Source organism: Mizuhopecten yessoensis, unplaced genomic scaffold (genome assembly GCF_002113885.1).
Source record: "Mizuhopecten yessoensis strain PY_sf001 unplaced genomic scaffold, ASM211388v2 scaffold11091, whole genome shotgun sequence".
NCBI classification, from domain to species: domain Eukaryota; kingdom Metazoa; phylum Mollusca; class Bivalvia; order Pectinida; family Pectinidae; genus Mizuhopecten; species Mizuhopecten yessoensis.
This window is the reverse complement of record NW_018408875.1, coordinates 1309893-1330396: the sequence shown is the minus strand read 5'-3', so window position 1 is coordinate 1330396 and position 20504 is coordinate 1309893.

Genomic DNA, 20504 nt, shown 5'->3' with positions numbered 1-20504 from the left:
CATGGATTCCTATCCGATTCAGTGGCGCAGTGGGAAAGAGTTTATCCATGAGATCACAATAGCAAAGTTCCCGCCCCTTCTCCTCCCCAAAAACATGTATATTGCAGGTAACATGGCTGAAATAATATGGTAGGTCGGAAGTATGGGGAAGGGGGCGGTGGGCGAATTTAATAAATTACAAAAATCACCAAAAATAGTTATTCAGACCTTTCACTTTATTTTTTTCATTTTATTTCCGGTTTTTAAATAATAATATAGGATTTAAATCTGGTTTGAAATAGAGAAGGTGTCATGAAGACGGAATACGCTTACGATTTCTCTTGGAACAAACCGTAGGTTGCCTCAGCTAGGAAAACTTCTATCAGAATATATATGTTGGTTTGTTTAGAACTCTTTGCCAAAGCTCCTATGCATCCCTTTCCTACCGGTTCGTAACCTATTCTGTTGATACTGTCGTTAAGTTTAAATATTGTATGAATGTAATTTAAATGTTTTGTTTTCATAAATTGGCAACAGCATGACAACAAAACTATAGTTCCATTTTCAAAATTTATAATTTGTAGAATTTATACAAGTCGTTTACTATTATCACGTACTTTTCACACCTTATGTTATCTTTATATTCAAGCGAATCATGTTTAATGTTAACTCATATCTACATCGAGGACTGTTTCACGGCGGACGTGAACCAAGTACGCCCTGTGCTACGTCATTGAAGTGTATCAATACGCAGTGATGAGGTCACCTGTGTTATGCAAAAAATGAATGTCATTTTCGTCAATGGGTCCAAGCATACAGAATGTCAATAATGTATTATGGTCCTGCTTTCTACAGGTATTTGGTTAACCTCTGTTATTTCTTAAGGACTGTAAACTGTGGACATTTCCTGTGACTTGGTTTACCAATTCCAGTTTTCCCATCTGAGGTTTCGTCGCGTCAAAGAAGGTTCTTCTTCAAACAAAGAAATAGATGCTGCGAATTGTCATTATTTTCCGTGGTTTATTTTCTAACAGTAAATGAGAACTCCTACAGGAAAATCCGTGTATATCTCGGCAAAATATTCGTTTTTATATATTTTTATTTTTTTATTTATTTCTTGTTGATGTCAGGAACAAATATGTATGAGAAATTTCTGGACAGATGGCGTTGCAGAGTTGGGGAAGAAGGCATGCCGGGCAAAATCAATGTGCGACTTTTGCTCGGTCGTATTTCCCCTTTCAGTCGTACAGCATTGTATTAATTATTGTAATCCGGACACCAATCTCATGGAAACATCACTTGTTACAATGTTACATTTCGTTCTATTGTTAGAAGTGTTTCTGTTTTCTGAAGAAACCCACACTACCAGTTCCAAAAACAGCAAATAACAGATATTGTCTTAAGACGTATTTTGTACTGTCCATTTTCTTTTGGGGATTTATAATGCGTTTATAATACAAGTGTCACTTTCGTTTATCGCGATTCAAACGGTTGAACTGGTCGGACCAGCGTTATTCGTTAAGAAAATAAGGTCGTACCTAGTAATCTGATGCTGCTTTCAGACGAGACTTGACAAAAGCCTTGCAAGGCCTGCAGAAACATTTGCCAGGTCCACCAGGATTCATACCCGAAAAAGTTACATTTCTAAACAGATAAACCGGTTGTTCCGCATAAACGAACAGGCACTTACTAACAGGAGTTCACGTTGCATAACTTTGCCTTTTAATTCAATCCCTTTTCAACGAGATCTCTGTATCACCAGTCTCCGTCGTTATCTTTCCTTCCTGTAGACTATCACCAGATATCGTTACGTCATCTGTTCCTCGTTTGTATCCCGGGTTTCCGGTAGAATCATTCAGGCCAGGCTTCTGTACTTCAATATTTCGTAGGATGATTGTTCTTCAACGCGTGTTTTATCACTGCGTTAGGACCAGGAAGTAAAGCCGTTATAGTTTGATATATTGACTGTCTGGTGGTCAAGTCTGAAAAGGAAATTAAGTGGTTAGTTATAGTTTCCATTTAATTTCCACCTAATTCTCAAGATTTTATTTATTATGGTCATCACTGATTTTTTTATGATGATATTGAAAATAAATTGGATTTCAGCACTTTGACAGAATATGTAAGAAGGATCGATTTTGTTAATAAATCGTGGTTACAGTTATATAAGGTTGCGTATAAGGTGTTAATCGATTACGTTACTCCGGGTTACCAGTCGCTTAATTCCGGATACTTTCTTAATTTCTTGCTGTATTCTAATTTTCGATTAAGTATAGATGGCAGAGAATATTTACGCTGCTACAAACATAGAAATTAATTCGAAATTGTTAAGTCCAGAACCATAGTTGCAATATATAACGCTTAAAACAGCAGTTAAAAACGTGATGTCCGTATGACGTAAATGTTTCTATATTGACGTTCAGTGACCACTAAAACAGAATGTTGTTTGCTAAGAAATATATACTTCACACAGAAACAGCAGCAAGTTCAGAATAAACCTGTTTCCGGAAAATTGTTGTTTCTATTAAATATCATGTCACGTCTCGCCTTCATCGTATCGCCGTGCCGTCTCCGACCTAGGACTAAGGGCTTTCCGGGGGTGTACATGCATTTCGGAACAGCAATAAGCTGTCATTTTTAAGTAATGGACGAACTGACAGACTGGACGGAAGAACCGAGGATATGCACGTCTTTATAGCTAAGGTCGACATTCCCATAAGTACGAAAGCTGTCGCAGCCAGACGGCCATAAAATATCATATGTTCCATTAGTTATTACTTCTGAAACAATTTGTCTGCAATATTATCAATGTTCTATTTTTTGAGCGATATTCCCTTCTCTTCCGCCTCCATGGGATGTAGAAGGTATTGTAGTAAAGTAATCTGTGGTGAAGTATTATTGATAAAGCATTCTGTGGTTAAGTATTATGTTATGTAGTATTCAGTGGTAAAGTATTTTTGATAAAGTATTCTGTGGTGAAGTATTATGTCATGCAGTATTATGTGGTTAAGTATTATGTTATGTAGTATTCTGTGGACAAGTATTATGTTATGTAGTATTCTGTGGTTAAGTATTATGCTATGTAGTATTCTGTTGTGAAATATTATGTTATGTAGTATTCTGTGGTGAAGTATTATGTTATGTATTATTCAATGGTTAAGTATTATGTGATGTCGTATTCTATAGTTAACTATTATGTTATGTAGTATTCTGTGGTAAAGTATTATGTTACGAAGTATCTGTGGTGAAGTATTATGTTATGTAGTATTCTGTGGTAAAGTATTATGTTATGCAGTATTCTGTGGTTAAGTGTTATGTGATGTCGTATTCTATAGTTAAGTATTATGTTATGCAGTATTCTGTTGTGAAGTATTATGTTATGTAGTATTCTGTGGTAAAGTATAATGTTATGTAGTATTCAGTGGTAAAATATTATGTTATGTAGTATTCTGTGGTGAAGTATTATGTTATGTAGTATTCTGTGGTAAAGTATTATGTTATGCAGTATTCTGTGGTTAAGTGTTATGTGATGTCGTATTCTATAGTTAAGTATTATGTTATGCAGTATTCTGTTGTGAAGTATTATGTTATGTAGTATTCTGTGGTAAAGTATTATGTTATGTAGTATTCTGTGGTAAAGTATTATGTTATGTAGTATTCTGTGGTGAAGTATTATGTTATGCAGTATTCTGTGGTGAAGCATTATGTTATGTAGTATTCTGTGGTGAAGTATTATGTTATGTAGTATTCTGTGGGGAAGTATTATGTTATGTTTATGTTATGTAGTAATCTGTGGTAAAGTATAATGTTATGTAGTATTCTGTGGGGAAGTATTATGTTATGCAGTATTCTGTTGTGAAGTATTATGTTATGTAATATTCTGTGGTGAAGTATTATGTTATGTATTATTCAGTGGTTAAGTATTATGTGATGTCGTATTCTATAGTTAAGTATTATGTTATGTAGTATTCTGTGGTAAAGTATTATGTTACGAAGTATCTGTGGTGAAATATTATTTTATGTAGTATTCTTTGATAAAGTATTATGTTATGAAGTATTCTGTGGTTAAGTATTATGTTATGTAGAATTCTGTGGTGAAGTATTATGTTATGTAGTATTCTGTGGTAAAGTATCATGTTATGTAGTATTCGGTGGTAAAGTATCATGTGATGTAGTTTTCTGTGGTAAAGTATTTTTGATGAAGTATTCTGTGGTGAAGTATTTTTGATGAAGTATTCTGTGGTAAAGTATTATTGATGAAGTATTCTTTGGTAAAGTCTTATGTTATGTAGTATTCTGTGGTTAAGTATTATGTTATGTAGTATTCTGTGGACAAGTAATATGTTATGTAGTATTATGTGGTTAAGTATTATTGATGTCGTATTCTATAGTTAAGTATTATGTTATGTCGTATTCTGTGGTAAAGTATTATTGATGAAGTATTCTTTGGTAAAGTCTTATGTTATGTAGTATTCTGTGGTGAAGTATTATGTTATGTAGTATTCTGTGGACAAGTATTATGTTATGTAGTATTCTGTGGACAAGTATTCTGTTATGTAGTATTCTGTGGTTAAGTAATATGTTATGTAGTATTCTGTGGTAAAGTATTATGCTATGTAGTATTCTGTGGTTAAGTATTATGTTATGTAGTATTCAGTGGTAAAGTATTATGTTACGTAGTATTTTGTGGTGAAGTATTATGTTATGTAGAATTCTGTGGTGAAGTATTATGTTATGTAGTATTCAGTGGTAAAGTATCATGTGATGTCGTATTCTATAGTTAGGTATTATGTTATGTAGTATTCTGTGGACAAGTATTATGTTATTTAGTATTCTGTGGTTAAGTATTATGTTATGTAGTATTTTGTGGTAAAGTATTATGCTATGTAGTATTTTGTGGTAAAGTATTATGTGATGTAGTATTCAGTGGTAAAGTATTATGTGATGTCGTATTCTATAGTTAAGTATTATGTTATGTAGTATTCTGTGGTAAAGTATTATGTTATGTAGTATTCTGTGGTAAAGTATTTTTGATGAAGTATTCTGTGGTGAAGAATTATGTTATGCAGTATTCTGTGGTGAAGTTTTATGTTATGTAGTATTCTGTGGTAAAGTATTATGTTATGTAGTATTCTGTGGTTAAGTATTATGTTATGTAGTATTCTATGGTAAAGTATTATGTTATGTAGTATTCAATGGTAAAGTATTATGTTATGTAGTATTCAATGGTAAAGTATTTTTGATGTCGAATTCTATAGTAAAGTATTGTTATGTCGTATTCTGTGGTGAAGTATTATGCTATGTAGTATTCAGTGGTAAAGTATTATGTTATGTAGTATTCTGTGGTTAAGTGTTATGTGAAGTCGTATTCTATAGTTAAGTATTATGTTATGTAGTATTCTGTTGTGAAGTATTATGTTATGTAGTATTCTGTGGTAAAGTATTATGTTATGTAGTATTCTGTGGTAAAGTATTATGTTCTGTAGTATTCAGTGGTAAAGTATTATGTGATGTCGTATTCTGTAGTTAAGTATTATGTTATGTAGTATTCTGTGGTAAAGTATTATGTTATGTAGTATTCTGTGGTGAAGTATTATGTTATGTAGTATTCTGTGGTGAAGTATTATGTTATGTAGTATTCTGTGGTGAAGTATTATGTTATGTTGTATTCTGTGGTTAAGTATTTTTGATGAAGTATTCTGTGGTAAAGTTTTATTGATGAAGTATTCTTTGATAAAGTATTATGTTATGTAGTATTCTATGGACAAGTATTATGTTATGAAGTATTCTGTGGTGAAGTATTATGTCATGTAGTATTTTGTTGTTAAGTATCTTAAGTAATGCTGTATTCAGTGGTAAAGCATTATGTGATGTTGTTTTCTATAGTTAAGAATTTTGTGATGTAATTTTACGTGGTAAAGTACTTTGTGATGTTGTATTCTATAGTGAAGTATTTTGTGATGTAGTTCTAAGTGGTAAAGTATTTTGTGATGTTGTATTCTATAGTTAAGTAATATGATATATAGTTTTCTGTGGTAAAGTATTATGTGGTGTAGAATTCTATGGTGTAGTATTTTGTTATTAGTTTTTTTGTGATTTAGTATTTTGTGGTTATGTATTTTGTGATGTAGTATTTTGTGGCAATGTATTTTGTAATGTAGTATTTCATGGAAAGATATTTTATGATGTAAGTACTCTGTGGTATGGTATTTTATGGTAAGGTATTTTGTGATATATTATTTTGTCGTAAGATAGTTTGTGATGTAGTATTCTGTGGTAAAGTAGTTTGTGGTATAATATGATTTTGTGGTAAAGTGATATATGGGTAGACGTGTTCTGTGGTGTAAAAGACATGGTATTCATAAGTTCATGCTCCATTTCCAGAAGCCAATATATCATCATTACAACATATATAAACAAAATAAACATTAATGTATCGAGCGTTAATGTATACCGCTCCTAACATGAAGCGTGTAACCAATTCCCCATTAATCAGGACTGTCTACCAAGGCTTTGTAATGATACACGAGAGAGAAATTCGTACATATGTACATAAATCATGTCATTAATATTTCATTATTTCCACGACAAACTTCAGTTTCAAAATGTTTTAGTTGTCCCATGGTAAGCGATTGGGGAAGGTCATTTAGTCATATTGTTTTTTAATTGTACATAACCACACCTCTCCCCCTACCCAATCCATTCGGCAGTTGATTAACGTTACTGTGACGGAAATATGGGTTTAACCCTGCATCCACGCATGGTTGTGGCAATGAAGTTGGATGCTGTATTAATTAGATACTTAGGCGCAGAACTGTGTTTTGAATATATGATCATTAAAATTTAAATCCGCTTATGTAAATTTAGTATGAAATTCAAATTAGTGTATGTATCCTGTATGCAGTGAATAGAACAGCCTCTTCCATGGAGGATCAATGGTATATGACGTTACTGTGTTGACGTCGTAAAAATGATGACGTTAACACATGAGCCTTGACATTGAAATTTACAGTTTATATGAATGCCATCTGAACTAGGTTAGGAAATAATATAAAGGCAGTGCCATTAGGTGGTAAATAAAATGTTTTCAATGTGTCGGGGTGTAAATAAAAAAAAATCCATTTTGTGTAGATAAGGCATGGTCTATGACGTTGGTCAGTCACAGGTATGCCGTCCCCGTAGGACGACTAGGCAGGTTTACATGTAACTGTTTATCAGGACAACATTCGCGACACCTGTTGTATTCAGTGGAATAAAGAATATCACACACACTCACACACACAACACATAGCGGATGTTCACTCACCTGTACGACGGTAATACCTATGGTATTTACCTGTCACTTAGCCATGCTTACCTGTGCGAGATTATAAAGAGATGCGGAGATTTAGGTGAGATACAGGTGATACTTGGTGCAACCTTCCCGAGGCGAAAGTCACACCTGGGAGTCTGTGACATAATGTATACATGTACACAATGTATGTAAGTACGTGTGGCCTATACACAACAAAGACGTAAATAAATCCATACCCACTAGCCACACGTACAGATGTACGTATCACAGGGACGTGTCGCGTGCTATATACAGTGTAAGTGGGCGACGCAGTATATATAAAGTAGTACATGCTCCTGTGACCACAGGGATCTGATAACTCGTTACGGCTTTATTTGAACCTAAGCTAAGGTGTTCAGAGTAATTTTACACGTGTTAGGGGTTAAAATCGTCTTTCGGTAAAAACGCCACCCCCAATGATGATGTATCCGTATATTATCATCATTAGGGGTTGCATTTTTACAGAAAATTGATATAAATCCCTAAGACGTGTAAAATTACTCTGAACACCTTAGCTTAGGTCCAAATAAAGCTGTAGCAAATTTTCAGGTCCCTGTGCCAACTGTGACATGATACATGTAGTAACAAGTCATAAGACGAGATTCGTTGACTTACTGATACAAACGTGTAGAATACTATCGGGCTATATTCGTGTACACTGAGTGAAGGGGTCTGGATTACACTGTGTATATAATGGAACTGTATTTCACTCATTATGATTGTTTATTTTTCATGTCTCGCAAGACCTTAAATATGTATGCAAGGACAATGCATATTGCTTTAATTAGCACAGCACGTGCATACTTCGAAAAACACACTAGTAAACATAGCAAAGCACGTGCATACTTTGAAAAACACACTAGTAAACATAGCAAAGCACGTGCATACTTCGAAAAACACACTAGTAAACATAATATAGCATACACCCGTTTACCAAGTACACATATATGCTTGACAACTTTGACTTCAACACATACTTTGGATATTTTAAACGTTTACACCCGACGTGTATTACGTATATACACATGTATATTTTTGCTGCGAACACGTGTGTTTTCATTACACACACATGTGCGTTTCACAATGTTCACACGTGTTTTCACAAGGTCCGCATACCTTTGTACACATGTGCATTACATGAGTGTACATGCATATGCTAAATGAGTACACATGTATTAACTATATGTGCACGCGCACTACGTACCGGCATGTGGTATGTACACGTGTGTTTTACAACCTGTATGTATAGGTGTGTATTTTCATACGTACAGGCGAGCGTTACGTCTACGCATCTTTAACTACGTGAACACGTGTGCTTTACTACATACTAATGCGTGTTTTACAACGTGCACGGGTTTTTATATTTACATCTATTTATTTCACTTATATTATGTTTGATAACTTATAAAAGTATACAATAAAATACGCATCATAACATCGCAGACAAAATGTAAAATTATAAAACATAAATACATGGTACATAAAATATCAACAGACTACGTGGACTAGATTGAAAGTGATCTGCTAAAAAACTATCAGACATTGAGAAAGCTAAAAATGGTCTGACATGTAATTCAAACAGTGTTTTTCCTTACATCAGTACAACTCTTGGTGGGGGAAAACAAACCGCATGGTATTAATCCTGTACGAAAACATAAGCTGCAGCACATCAATTTTGTTTTCCTTCGATATCATCGTAACAGAAGATACGAACTGGTTCTGCAAGGTCCAGATTAGTCGCCTCTTACGATAAGCAGAGGGCCACATCGGGCCTTTTCCTTCCCCGATGTTTCACAAATATATAAATGTAAATGGATAAAGGTTCATATAGCACAGCAAGTGAAACATTTATGTGTGACGTTTCGAAGACTAGCACGATACGCACTTGCATCACATTAGCAATAAGGTGCTTGTACTTATAGGTTGTAAATATATGCGGGTAGACAATTAAGTCGATAAGTCGATTCGGCTTTGTTCTAAGTGCAGAGGTATTATTAATGTACGAAATAACTGTCAAATTGACACTTCCATTCATCTAGGATTTGTTTAATACCTAGTCATAGATGTGAGAGAGTCTATGACCCCCTCATCTCGATTCAGAACTAGCAAACGGAGGCGTATAAGGTTACTTTATCCGTGCAACATTTGGAATCATCAGTGGAATTATATGGCAAGAGTACACATCGTACTTAACACCAAAACGTCACACATAACAATTTCACTGGCAGTGTTATATGAGCCGATGTACAATCTATATTTACCACCCAAAGAAAATGTTCCGAACTATCAATGTAATTTTATAAAAGTGCCTTAAGCTTCAATATTATTTTTGAATTTTAGTTTGCTAATTCCATTCTATCTTGTAAAGCTTCATCACCTACAGTAAAAGTCCATTACAATATATATGTACTTGGAGATTATAGAATTAACCCGAACACTACAACAATGAACGCAAGTTTAGTGTTATTGATATTTTGCTGCAATGTTACTGAAAAAATAAAAGCATAGTATCTCATGCTTCCGGATAAAATCTCCATTGTCGTTTATTATGACATAAACTAATTCCACGGATTCAATAACACATAACGTTACGTTATTATTTAATACTACATATATATCAATGCCCGTCAGATGAGAAATTAGTGTCTGCCTGTTCCATACCCCGAGCTTACCGGTACTGGTCCCAAAGTCATCTCAAAGTGTTCACTTACTGACAACAACACGGCAATAGGCTGTAAATGATTTGATCGTTTGTTTGGTTGATTGATTGTTTGATCGATCCATTGATTGCTCAACTGCCATTGTTTGGTTGTTTGCTATTGAATGATACTGATGGATCGATAGATTAATTGAGTGAGTGAATGAGAGAGCGAACGAGCTAGCGAGTTGAGGGAGATCAGAGAGTCTATGAGTTGAGTGAGTGAATGAGTGAGTGAGTTAGTGAGTGAGTTGAGGGAGATCAGAAAGTCGATGAGTTTAGTGAGTGTGTTTAGTGAGTGAGTGAGCGAGCGAGTTGAGGGAGTTGATAGAGTGAGTGAGTTAGGGAGTTGAGTGAGTGAGTTCAGAGAGTAAGCGAGTGATTGCAGTGAGCGAGCGAGGGAGCACTTTAATGGGATGGAATATAAAAGAATCACAACCTTCGTCATCTCTCGTTAAGTCACCAACTATACTTAACTTGAGTCGTCTCTTATGACACAACTAAAATTTCGTGAGTGAGCTGAGTTGATAAAAATGAGTTGATATCTTCAGATTCATAATCATAATTCATAATCATTACACAAAACACAGAGGATCTTATACGTCTTCTTAATAAAAGTCACCGATCAAGTTTGAGATGTTCATGGATTTATATCTGGAAGCTAGCGGAGGGAGGTAGTTCTGTGAATGGAGGGACTACTGATACTAAGGTTTGAAGGGCGTCCGGAGGGAGGGAGTCCCGACGCTATAGGGGCTGACGGAGGCAAGGAGTCATCAAGATGGAGGGGCTGGCCCGGTTCCACGGGACCGCTTGATTAGTGTGATTCATACAGATAATGTTTTTATAATATGTACCACCTTCTCCGACGAGAACGTTCGGACGGAATTAGATTAGGATAATTTCTTGTCAGAATCGCACGATTTGTCAAAAATTATGATATCATCCAAAAAAATTAAAGTGAATAATCTTACAGAACCTTACCCGAAATTTCAATATTACAGATAAATTATTATATTTTTTGACAGATGTCAAAGAAACGACTCGAGCACTCGCACAATTAGGGGCCTTTCGCACTTTGAAGGGCAAGAAGAAATGACTCAGTTCCATCAAATTCTCTAAATTATACTAGATAGTTCTTTTAGTGTTAAAATATTCATGTTCCATCACGACTCCGCAAGGCCTACACCAATATTACGAGGCTTTTTACATGTGTTTCTGAATAACGCCTCTCGTCGTGTTTTGTTGGTCACGCCGACACGGTTTATTCTTTGTAGCACTATCCCCGGAGTTATATGTGAATGAAATCGCGTAACATGAGGGAACATCGACACATATCTGGGTCGAAGTAGCCAACATCGTAGGAAACTCGAGGGATCAATTAACTATAAAATGACCATAAAACATAAAGTGGACCCATTATAAAGTGCTGGCCCGAACGTACAGTTGTGAGGGGTTTTAAATAATGTACAAGTTAGATACTCGTGTATGTCCCGCGCGTGAGCGAGGTGAGAAAGGCGCCGACAAGCTTCTTAACTAATGAAAATATGAAGGAACAAGTCCCGATGGCAGGTTATTTGTTATTTACAAGTCCGAATGTTGGGTAATAATTATTTACAAGTTCGGACGGCGGGTAAATTGACATTTAAAAGTCCGGATGGCGGGTAAATTGGTATTTAAAAGTAAGAGTTGCGGATAAATTGATATTTACAAATCCGAATGACGCGTAAATCGATTTTTATAAGTCCGAATGGCGGAAGATTGATATTTTCAAGTCAGGGTAAATAAATAGTTATACAAATACGGATGACAAGAAAATTAAAATTTGTACAAATCCTAATGGCGGGTAAATTGTTAGCTGTATACAAGTTCGGGTTAATTATCAGTTATATACGTTCTGTGTGCGGGTTGTAAAAGTCGGTATGGCGAGAAAACCATATTTATGTATAAGACTAGATGTAGGGTAAATTGAGTAATAAAGTCGGGATAGTGGGTAAAATTGATCAAAGGGTTAGAATTTCACCGAGTGGCGGCTACATTTGTGGAGTCGCGGACGACGGGTACATTGACATTTACAATAATTAAAGGGAAGGAGCAAGTGCGGGTGGCGGGTAAATTGTCATTTACAATAATTGTAGAGACGACCACCTACAATAATTGTAGAGACGACCACATCTTGGGAAGGTGCTAGTGTGGGTGGCAGGTAAATTGACATTAACTATAATCAAAGGGAAGGAGCAAGTGCGGGTGGCGGTAAATTATCATTTACAATAATTGTAGAGACGACCACATCTTGGGAAGGTGCTAGTCTGGGTGGCAGGGAAACTGACATTAACTATAATCAAAGGGAAGGAGCAAGTGCGGGTGGCGGTAAATTGTCATTTACAATAATTGTAGAGACGACCACATCTTGGTGGCGGGTAAATTGTCATTTTCAATTATGAAAGGAAAGGACCAAGTCCGGGTATTGGGGCAATTGACATTTACAATAATGAAATGGATATTGTTAATCATACTTGTCCGTGCGGCGGGTAAAATAATTTAAATTGATTTTCATATCAGTCCGAATGACGGACAAAATTGATATTGATTTAATGTTTTATTTCTGATTCAAATCCTCAAACTTTCTATAGCCATTCTTCACGAAGTCCTTTAAGCATTAAGGGGTCCGATGGGTATCCATTTACCTCAATCTCAGCCAGAAGAGGAGCGAGATGGTTCAGCGGTGTTCATCAGTGCGTGACGTCATCGACCAGCACATAATTCAAACGTTCATTCCGGTGACACATGATGTGCTGTGTTTCTAGATGTTCCAATAAATTGAAACTCGGTGTTCGACGGTAATTCTGTTTAAAATTGTTCCAGTATCTACGAACCTGAGGAGATAGCTCAGCATGCAGTAAGTCCAGGATTTTGATAGTGAACCAATCAATGTAAAGAAAGGTATTTACTCATTGCAATCTCCATGCACAGAGAGCGATGAAACCCCTGTAATTATCTCCCGTGAAACACCACGTGACAGGAAGTTGATAGGGCGGCGCTAATTATTAACAAGGCAGCTCTCAAGCCAACTTACGCTTGCTCTGGCGGGAGTAATCGAATGCGATTAAAGAGAAAATCATTAAATTATTAAACGATCCTTGAGATTAGATTTCTAGCTGATGCGAAAAGAACGAATTCCAAAGTAAATTAAAGAGAATGTGATAAGTCAAGTCTAAACATTGGCTAGCTATATCTAAGATAAGATGGCTATATAACTGGCCAGTGTGCCACGGAGGCCGGGCGGGAAAAACTCATTTCACAGACGTGCTGTGAATCGCCAAGTATTGTGGGGCGTGGTCCTGATTGGTTTGTTGTGAAACATGTAAAACCATCATCCGACATAGACTTGTATGGGTGTTAGGGGGCCGGGGGCTACGCCATTCAACATGACACTCCTTCACTGATGGACGGGGTAGATGGCTAGCGAGACGACATAACGGCACTTCTCAGATCTGCCGGCGGGGGTAACGCTAGTGGAATTACTTTTCTTGTAAAATGATTGTTCTATAATAGACACCATATGTCAAAGTACTATTCAATATGTTTTACAACAATAGAGCTATCAAATCAAATCCGTCGTGTCAAAATTTGCGTTGGGAGGCGAGAAGCGTCTGATGAGATATGCCGTCGATATGTCGTAACAATGAATAGTTAATACTCGGGTCGCTATGTACCAAACCTAGTGTTTAGATAACGGGCGTAAAGTCTCCGGCACACATCTACAGTGTTAACTTTATAGATCATTCATAATACATCAGATTCCACAGGACAAATTCGCTCCTAAACAATCGATTATGTAAGACGTAGTATACGCCATTGTTTCAGCAAACATTTTTAAGAATTAAAACAAATCACCGGTAGAGTATCTGACAAAGTAACACGAGTTGGGAGGAGGGCCGTTTTGTTTGCGTGTTCTAGGATTACAATAAAACACAAAGATATATGGCAACTGCCACCACCTTGTGGAGTCGTTCGGTACACAGTTGGTACCAGTATGCAATGTGGTGTTAAATCTCTTAGAATCCGCAGTCATTAGCTTTGTAATCAAACGCCGACACTTCCGGTCAGCTCTAACAGCGTAACCAAGCCTACGGTCTCCCGAATAAAAAAACACCAATAAATGCCGCGTCACAAAAGAGCTTAAGTATAGCTTCACAGGTGCAAACGCTTCAGTGAACTTGACTATACGATTTGAACGGAAGTCTGGCATACATCAAATTTGAACATTAACTTTATCTTTTCTTTAAGGTGTATCACGTAAATCTGACAAATAACACACTATACACATCACTTAAACGTTAGAAGCATAAACAATTACATTTTATTGGGCCTATATAAGTGTTTAAAAAATCTCCGTTGCTCTACGTGTCTTTCAGTGGAATCCTATGTCCTATGTTTGAAATTACACTCCAGGAGACAGAAATTCCTTCCGTCTGCCCTGCTAGAAAGGCGTTCCTTCAAGCCCTTCATGCAAAGCTCAGCTAGGCATTTTTTTTTATTATAAATATAAAGGTACAAGTTTCACGAATATTCTTTAAATTATGAAAATTCCGTAACTCAAAATTTCTCATAAGAAAACATTTCTATGATAAATGGAAGAACGTTTGTGAAATTAAGACCAGTTAGACAGTCGATTATTGATAATCAAGCCATCTTCATTCCCAGTAGATAATCCAGCCATCTTCATTCCCAGTAGATAATCCAGCCAGATCCTTCCCAGTGAGTAATCCAGATACCTTTGTTACCAGTGAGTAATCCAGATACCGTTGTTCCCAGTGAGTAATCTAGCCACCTTTGTTCCCAATAGACAATCCAGCCACCTTTGTTCCCAGTAGATAATCCAGCCCAGTAGACAATCCAGCCACCTTTGTTCCCAGTAGACAATCCAGCCACCTTTGTTCCAAGTAGACAATCGAGACACCTTTGTTCCAAGTAGACAATCCAGCCACCTTTGTTCCAAATAGATAAATCCAGTTATTTGCATTCCCAGGAGATAATCCAGCCACCTTCATTCCCAACAGACAATCCGGCCATCTTCGTTCCCGTGACGTATTCCAACCACCTTGGCTCCCAGTAGATAATCCAGCAACCTTCGTTCTCAGTAGATTATTTAGCCATCTCCCTTTTCAGTAGATAATCCAGACACCTTCGTTCTCGGAAGAATATTGAGCCACATTCATTTTCAGTAGATAATCCAGCCGCCTTCGTTCTCGGTAGATTATGATACAGACACCTTCGTTCTCTGAAAATACATGTAGTGTTTTGTTTACATGCCAGCCATACGGAAATCAGTCTCTTGATACTTGGTTCGTAGTACAAAACTAATAAAATAACCACATTTCTGATATAGTATACGATTGTCGTCAAACGGCCTTTTTAAATGTGTTTGGCTGGATAGATGTATACAATGAAACTAAATTAATGAAGTAATGCTTTGATTGCCCCGACGACTGGAATGTTTAACAGCTACGCTACACCTGTTCATTTGACCACCTCCATTAAGGTCATAGGAGTGTATTGATAAACGGAAATAGGAAGTACATCCCTAGTTGAAAATCCAATGTAGGGAGACAGTATCACAATTTCCGCATATTCTAATGTTTAATATTAAACTGATGAATATTGTATGTTTATTATTGACAGAACAGTGTGTCCTCTCAATATTAAAGTATTTCAAAGCAATCCAGGCATTAACTCATTATTTTTTTTTTATCAAAGAGTCACATGTGTCCATTTTTCTGTACTTCAGGAAACCGGCTACCTATTTCACTACTGTGAAGTTTTTCAAGAAAGATAACTCTTTACATGCAATTACTATGTGTACATGGTTTTATAACAAAATGCCAATTTTTAATCGTTTATAGATAATTAATTTTACAAAATTTCAGCATTTATTAAATTGATATACATTAATGCAATTACTCATCTATGTCCGTATCATTTTTATTGATAGTATTTTGCCAAAAATTGTTTGTCATTTATTTTTCAAAATTCACTCCTTTTTACATAAATTTCCGTTTAAAATCCTTAAAATTCTGACAACATATATTTTTTTGGGGGGCAGAAAATTTTCTTTACTTCAAAGCAATATAGCTACAAAATTTAAGAAATTCTACTGAGAAATGTTAACACAATCCTATTACCTTAAGAGACCATCTTTGCTAAGAGACCACTTTAATAGTTCCCCATTGTAGTGACTTCTTTGTGAACTGAACCTGTATTGAGCAACCACCTGCATAAAGGGGCCACTGTTATTTTTTACTTCCCGATGGTGATTTCTTTATACAGGTTTGGCTGTATGAAAAATGACTGACGTCAGAGTGAGGTACAGGTGTTCCGTGAACAGTAGTTACCTCACCAATCTAAAACGATATCAATAGACTGGTCCAACTATTCTCCAATTCAGTTTTAGTGTAAAATACAAAGTAAAAACGATATTTATGTCATTTTAAAGGATAAATAAAATATAGCACTTTAATAGAGTGAAATTTAATTATGCAACAGGTGGGCTGTCTCTGTCCTATTTGTGAACTCTAGCTAGTTACCGGCCTGTTCTGAGCGCCTCAATGAGCCCTGCTTCATCAACAGATGGACTCCGACTCGGGTACGAACCCGCCATCATTTTAAAGATATGTGTTTTAATTCCGGGTTACTGAGGCATTTGTAAGTGGTGGACAGGTGATAGGGAGATACATCTGTTACAACTAAGACACAAAGCTAAATATCCCGCCAATTTTATCTGAATTGGATTATGCTGCGATTTGACCCTCCACCTAATAGGTTCCGCCAGTCAAACCACAAACAATCTGATACTGTTGGCTGGTCAGTGTTATGGCCTTTAATTTGTTCTCTCGCTGTGTTTGTGTCCAGTAATTGGTTTTACAGGCAATACAGGTTAGTGTGACCGCAAGGTGCCCCCTCCTGATGGCCGTTGCTCGTCTTCTTGCGTGCTCAGCCTGCCACCTTGGCGTACGACTATTACTGTCACTGATAGCAAGGCTCTTTGTGATTGCTCATTCATTTGCACGAACGACAACTTCCGATGTCAAACCTCGGCGCTCAAAAAAACCACCGTTGACGTTCTGATTACCTTTTCCACCTGTCATTTTCCGACTGAAATAAAATGTAGTACGCGTGCCTCACCTTTTATATACATTTCTAATTGATCATAGACCATACAATATGAATATTTCAAAGGCAAGATTAAGCTTTGATGGGCACAGAACGAGAAATGGGACTTTTCACTGACGTGAGCATGCATTCGGACGAAAGGATCCATTGTTGAGATAACTTAGTCGGCTATTATGTAAACACACAGGCAACATACGTGCTAAGTTGTGAATTTTTAGTTCCATTTGTTGAGTCCACGTTTATTAACCTTATCCAAGTCAGGAAGTGGATGATTGGTTGTGGGAGAAAAAAAACCCACCCATGAATTAATTTGTGCTAGTCAGTAGCGACCATCTGCCGAGCTTTCAGTCTACCCGAGAATATTCTATATCTGGAGAATGCGGGTTTATGGCGATAGCTTATTTATTAGGTTTACTCCAACCCTTTTGTCACCTTTGTCGCTATAGTTTGTATTAGCTCTGATTCTCAAAAACAACTTGATACAGAATAGTAGTTATTTTATGGGAGACCAATCTCGCCCGCATCCGACCGTATCTGCTTTATAAGTTATAATAGCACTCGTATCTCAATTCGAACTCCAGAATGCGGAACAAAATCCCTTTGGCACACTTCATACATGGACAAAAATAAACGTGAGGTTTTGGAGCTTGGTGAATCCCATCATCCTAGTCTGCGAAGACAAGCTCACACGCTAACGCGTACGTGTACAAACACACATACCCCCAACACACACGATCACATCAGGACCCTCCCTACACATGTATCACACGCTGAGCCTTTATTAATCCGTAAAATGTATAATTCCGATTGGGTATTTTATTGGACGCCGATGAGTCACGATCAATGGGGTTTCATTTTACAAATCCAAAATTCTGAAATTATCAGTCAGGCAGACTTGGCCTACTGTTTAAAAGAATGATATACCACTCACCGGTAAAACCTGCTATATCGTGAATTAGTCTCATTATTTATTTACAGCTGTTAATCTCGAACATTCATCGACAGAGGTAACTTATCTACATATTCGAAACCGTCATTTGCCATCGGTTTATTGGTGTTTGACACGAATTTTTATTATATATATATTTCATTCCAACTAAATAAAAACAACAACGTTTGATCTGAAGAATTTAAATTATGAATTATAATGACGTTGACGAGGAAGGCCACATTATACAGCCACCTGGGATATTCATTATTGAATAACCGACTCTCTGTGACCTCGACCGTGATCTTAGCTTGGCGCAATCAGCATCAGCACCTCACCATAGCGACCTACACAGAGAGATAAATGAATGATACAACTCTCGCCAAGTATCGTTCTGTTAGTACTACTCACGTGACACAAGGACACGATACTCAAAAGTGTGAGGTCGGGATTTTTGAGGAAAAAATGATTGGGACTTTCATATGGTTACTTAAAAAACTTCTACTTTATTGTAATAAACAATAACAGACAAAAACTTCTACTTTATTGTAATAAACAATAACAGACAAAAACTTCTACTTTATTGTAATAAACAATAACAGACAAAAACTTCTACTTTATTGTAATAAACAATAACAGACAAAAACTTCTACTTTATTGTAATAAACAATAACAGACAAAAACTTCTACTTTATTGTAATAAACAATAACAGACAAAAACTTCTACTTTATTGTAATAAACAATAACAGACAAAAACTTCTACTTTATTGTAATAAACAATAACAGACAAAAACTTCTACTTTATTGTAATAAACAATAACAGACAAAAACTTCTACTTTATTGTAATAAACAATAACAGACAAAAACTTCTACTTTATTGTAATAAACAATAACAGACAAAAACTTCTACTTTATTGTAATAAACAATAACAGACAAAAACTTCAAAGCCATGAAAACAAAAGTTTATTGAAAATTAATATATCGGTTTCTGGGGGAAAATAAGTCTGAAATTTACACTAATTTGAGCTCGAGTGTCTTTTTTCTCGAAGAATCAACCGCACTTGTATGGCAAACCAAACCACATTTCAAACAAACTGTCAGAAACTATATGACCTTATTGTTTTATATTTATATCTAGAACCTATATGACGATACTGTTTCTAATTTACTTTTAGTTTCGTATTTACCTTCAGAACCTGTAGGGACGGCGTTGCGGTTTCTGATTTACTTTCATATATATGTTCAACTGTGCGATTTATAAGCAACTTGCTGCATTTTACGGCATTGGTGATTTGGATTTACCTTCAGAAACAATATCCGACGTTTCGGATTTTCAGAACCTAAACGTCGTCGTATCAGCATAACCTTCAGAATCTATACGACGTTGTGTTTTCAGATTCTGTATCGTTTGAAACAATGCGTTGAATGCTGTAAAGTTAGTCCTGACTCCTGATAACTATCGACCCCTGACCCCTGAGCATTGTTAACCCCTGACCCCCGATCACTGTCGACCCCTGACTCCTGATCACTGTTGACCCCTGACCCCTGATAACTGTCGACCCCTAACTCCTGATCACTGTCTACCCCTGACCCCTGATCACTGTCGACCCCTGACCCCTGATCACTGTTGACCCCTGTCCCCTGATCACTGTTGATCCCTGACCCCTGATCACTGTCGACCCCTGACCCCTGATCACTGTCGACCCCTGACTCCTGATCACTGTCGACCCCTGACTCCTGATAACTATCGACCCCTGACCCCTGATCACTATCGACCCCTGTTCACCGTTTTATACCATGAGCTAAATAGGGAATGAAAAGAGTGTAATATTCCGATACATTTGGTAGGTACAGATGGAGCCAGGCCTCCGACTACAATGTGATTACCCCAGTATACCTCACCTCTCCTGTTAAATCAGAAAACGATCAATGACTGATTTTATTACATAATTAGTATTGACAATACTTGTGGGCTAAGTTTGACAGAAGAAGGAATAATTAAATACACCAAATCAAAATTTGGAACCGATCACTTGTAAAACATGTTATCATTGACGGAATGAGTAACTTCATAATCAGAAAACGTCGATTTGTGTTAGTACTCTTTGAGGCTAAGGTGTAAACTGTAGCGGACGGCTTATACACACCGTGATCTTAGGAAAGTCTCTTAGACAATCCACGTTTGTACATGTAGAAGTTCACGGTTCTAAACTTAGAACAAGGCTTATCTATCTATAATTAGAGTATACTTTAAATGAACTGTTTTGCTGGAATTCAGAAGATACTCCGCACGGTTTAGTGTCATGGGAATCTTTCTTTATAGATAAGCTGGTACAAGATAGCTGGTGTAGACCAAACATGGGGAGGGGGAGGGGAGGAGAAGGGGAGGGGAG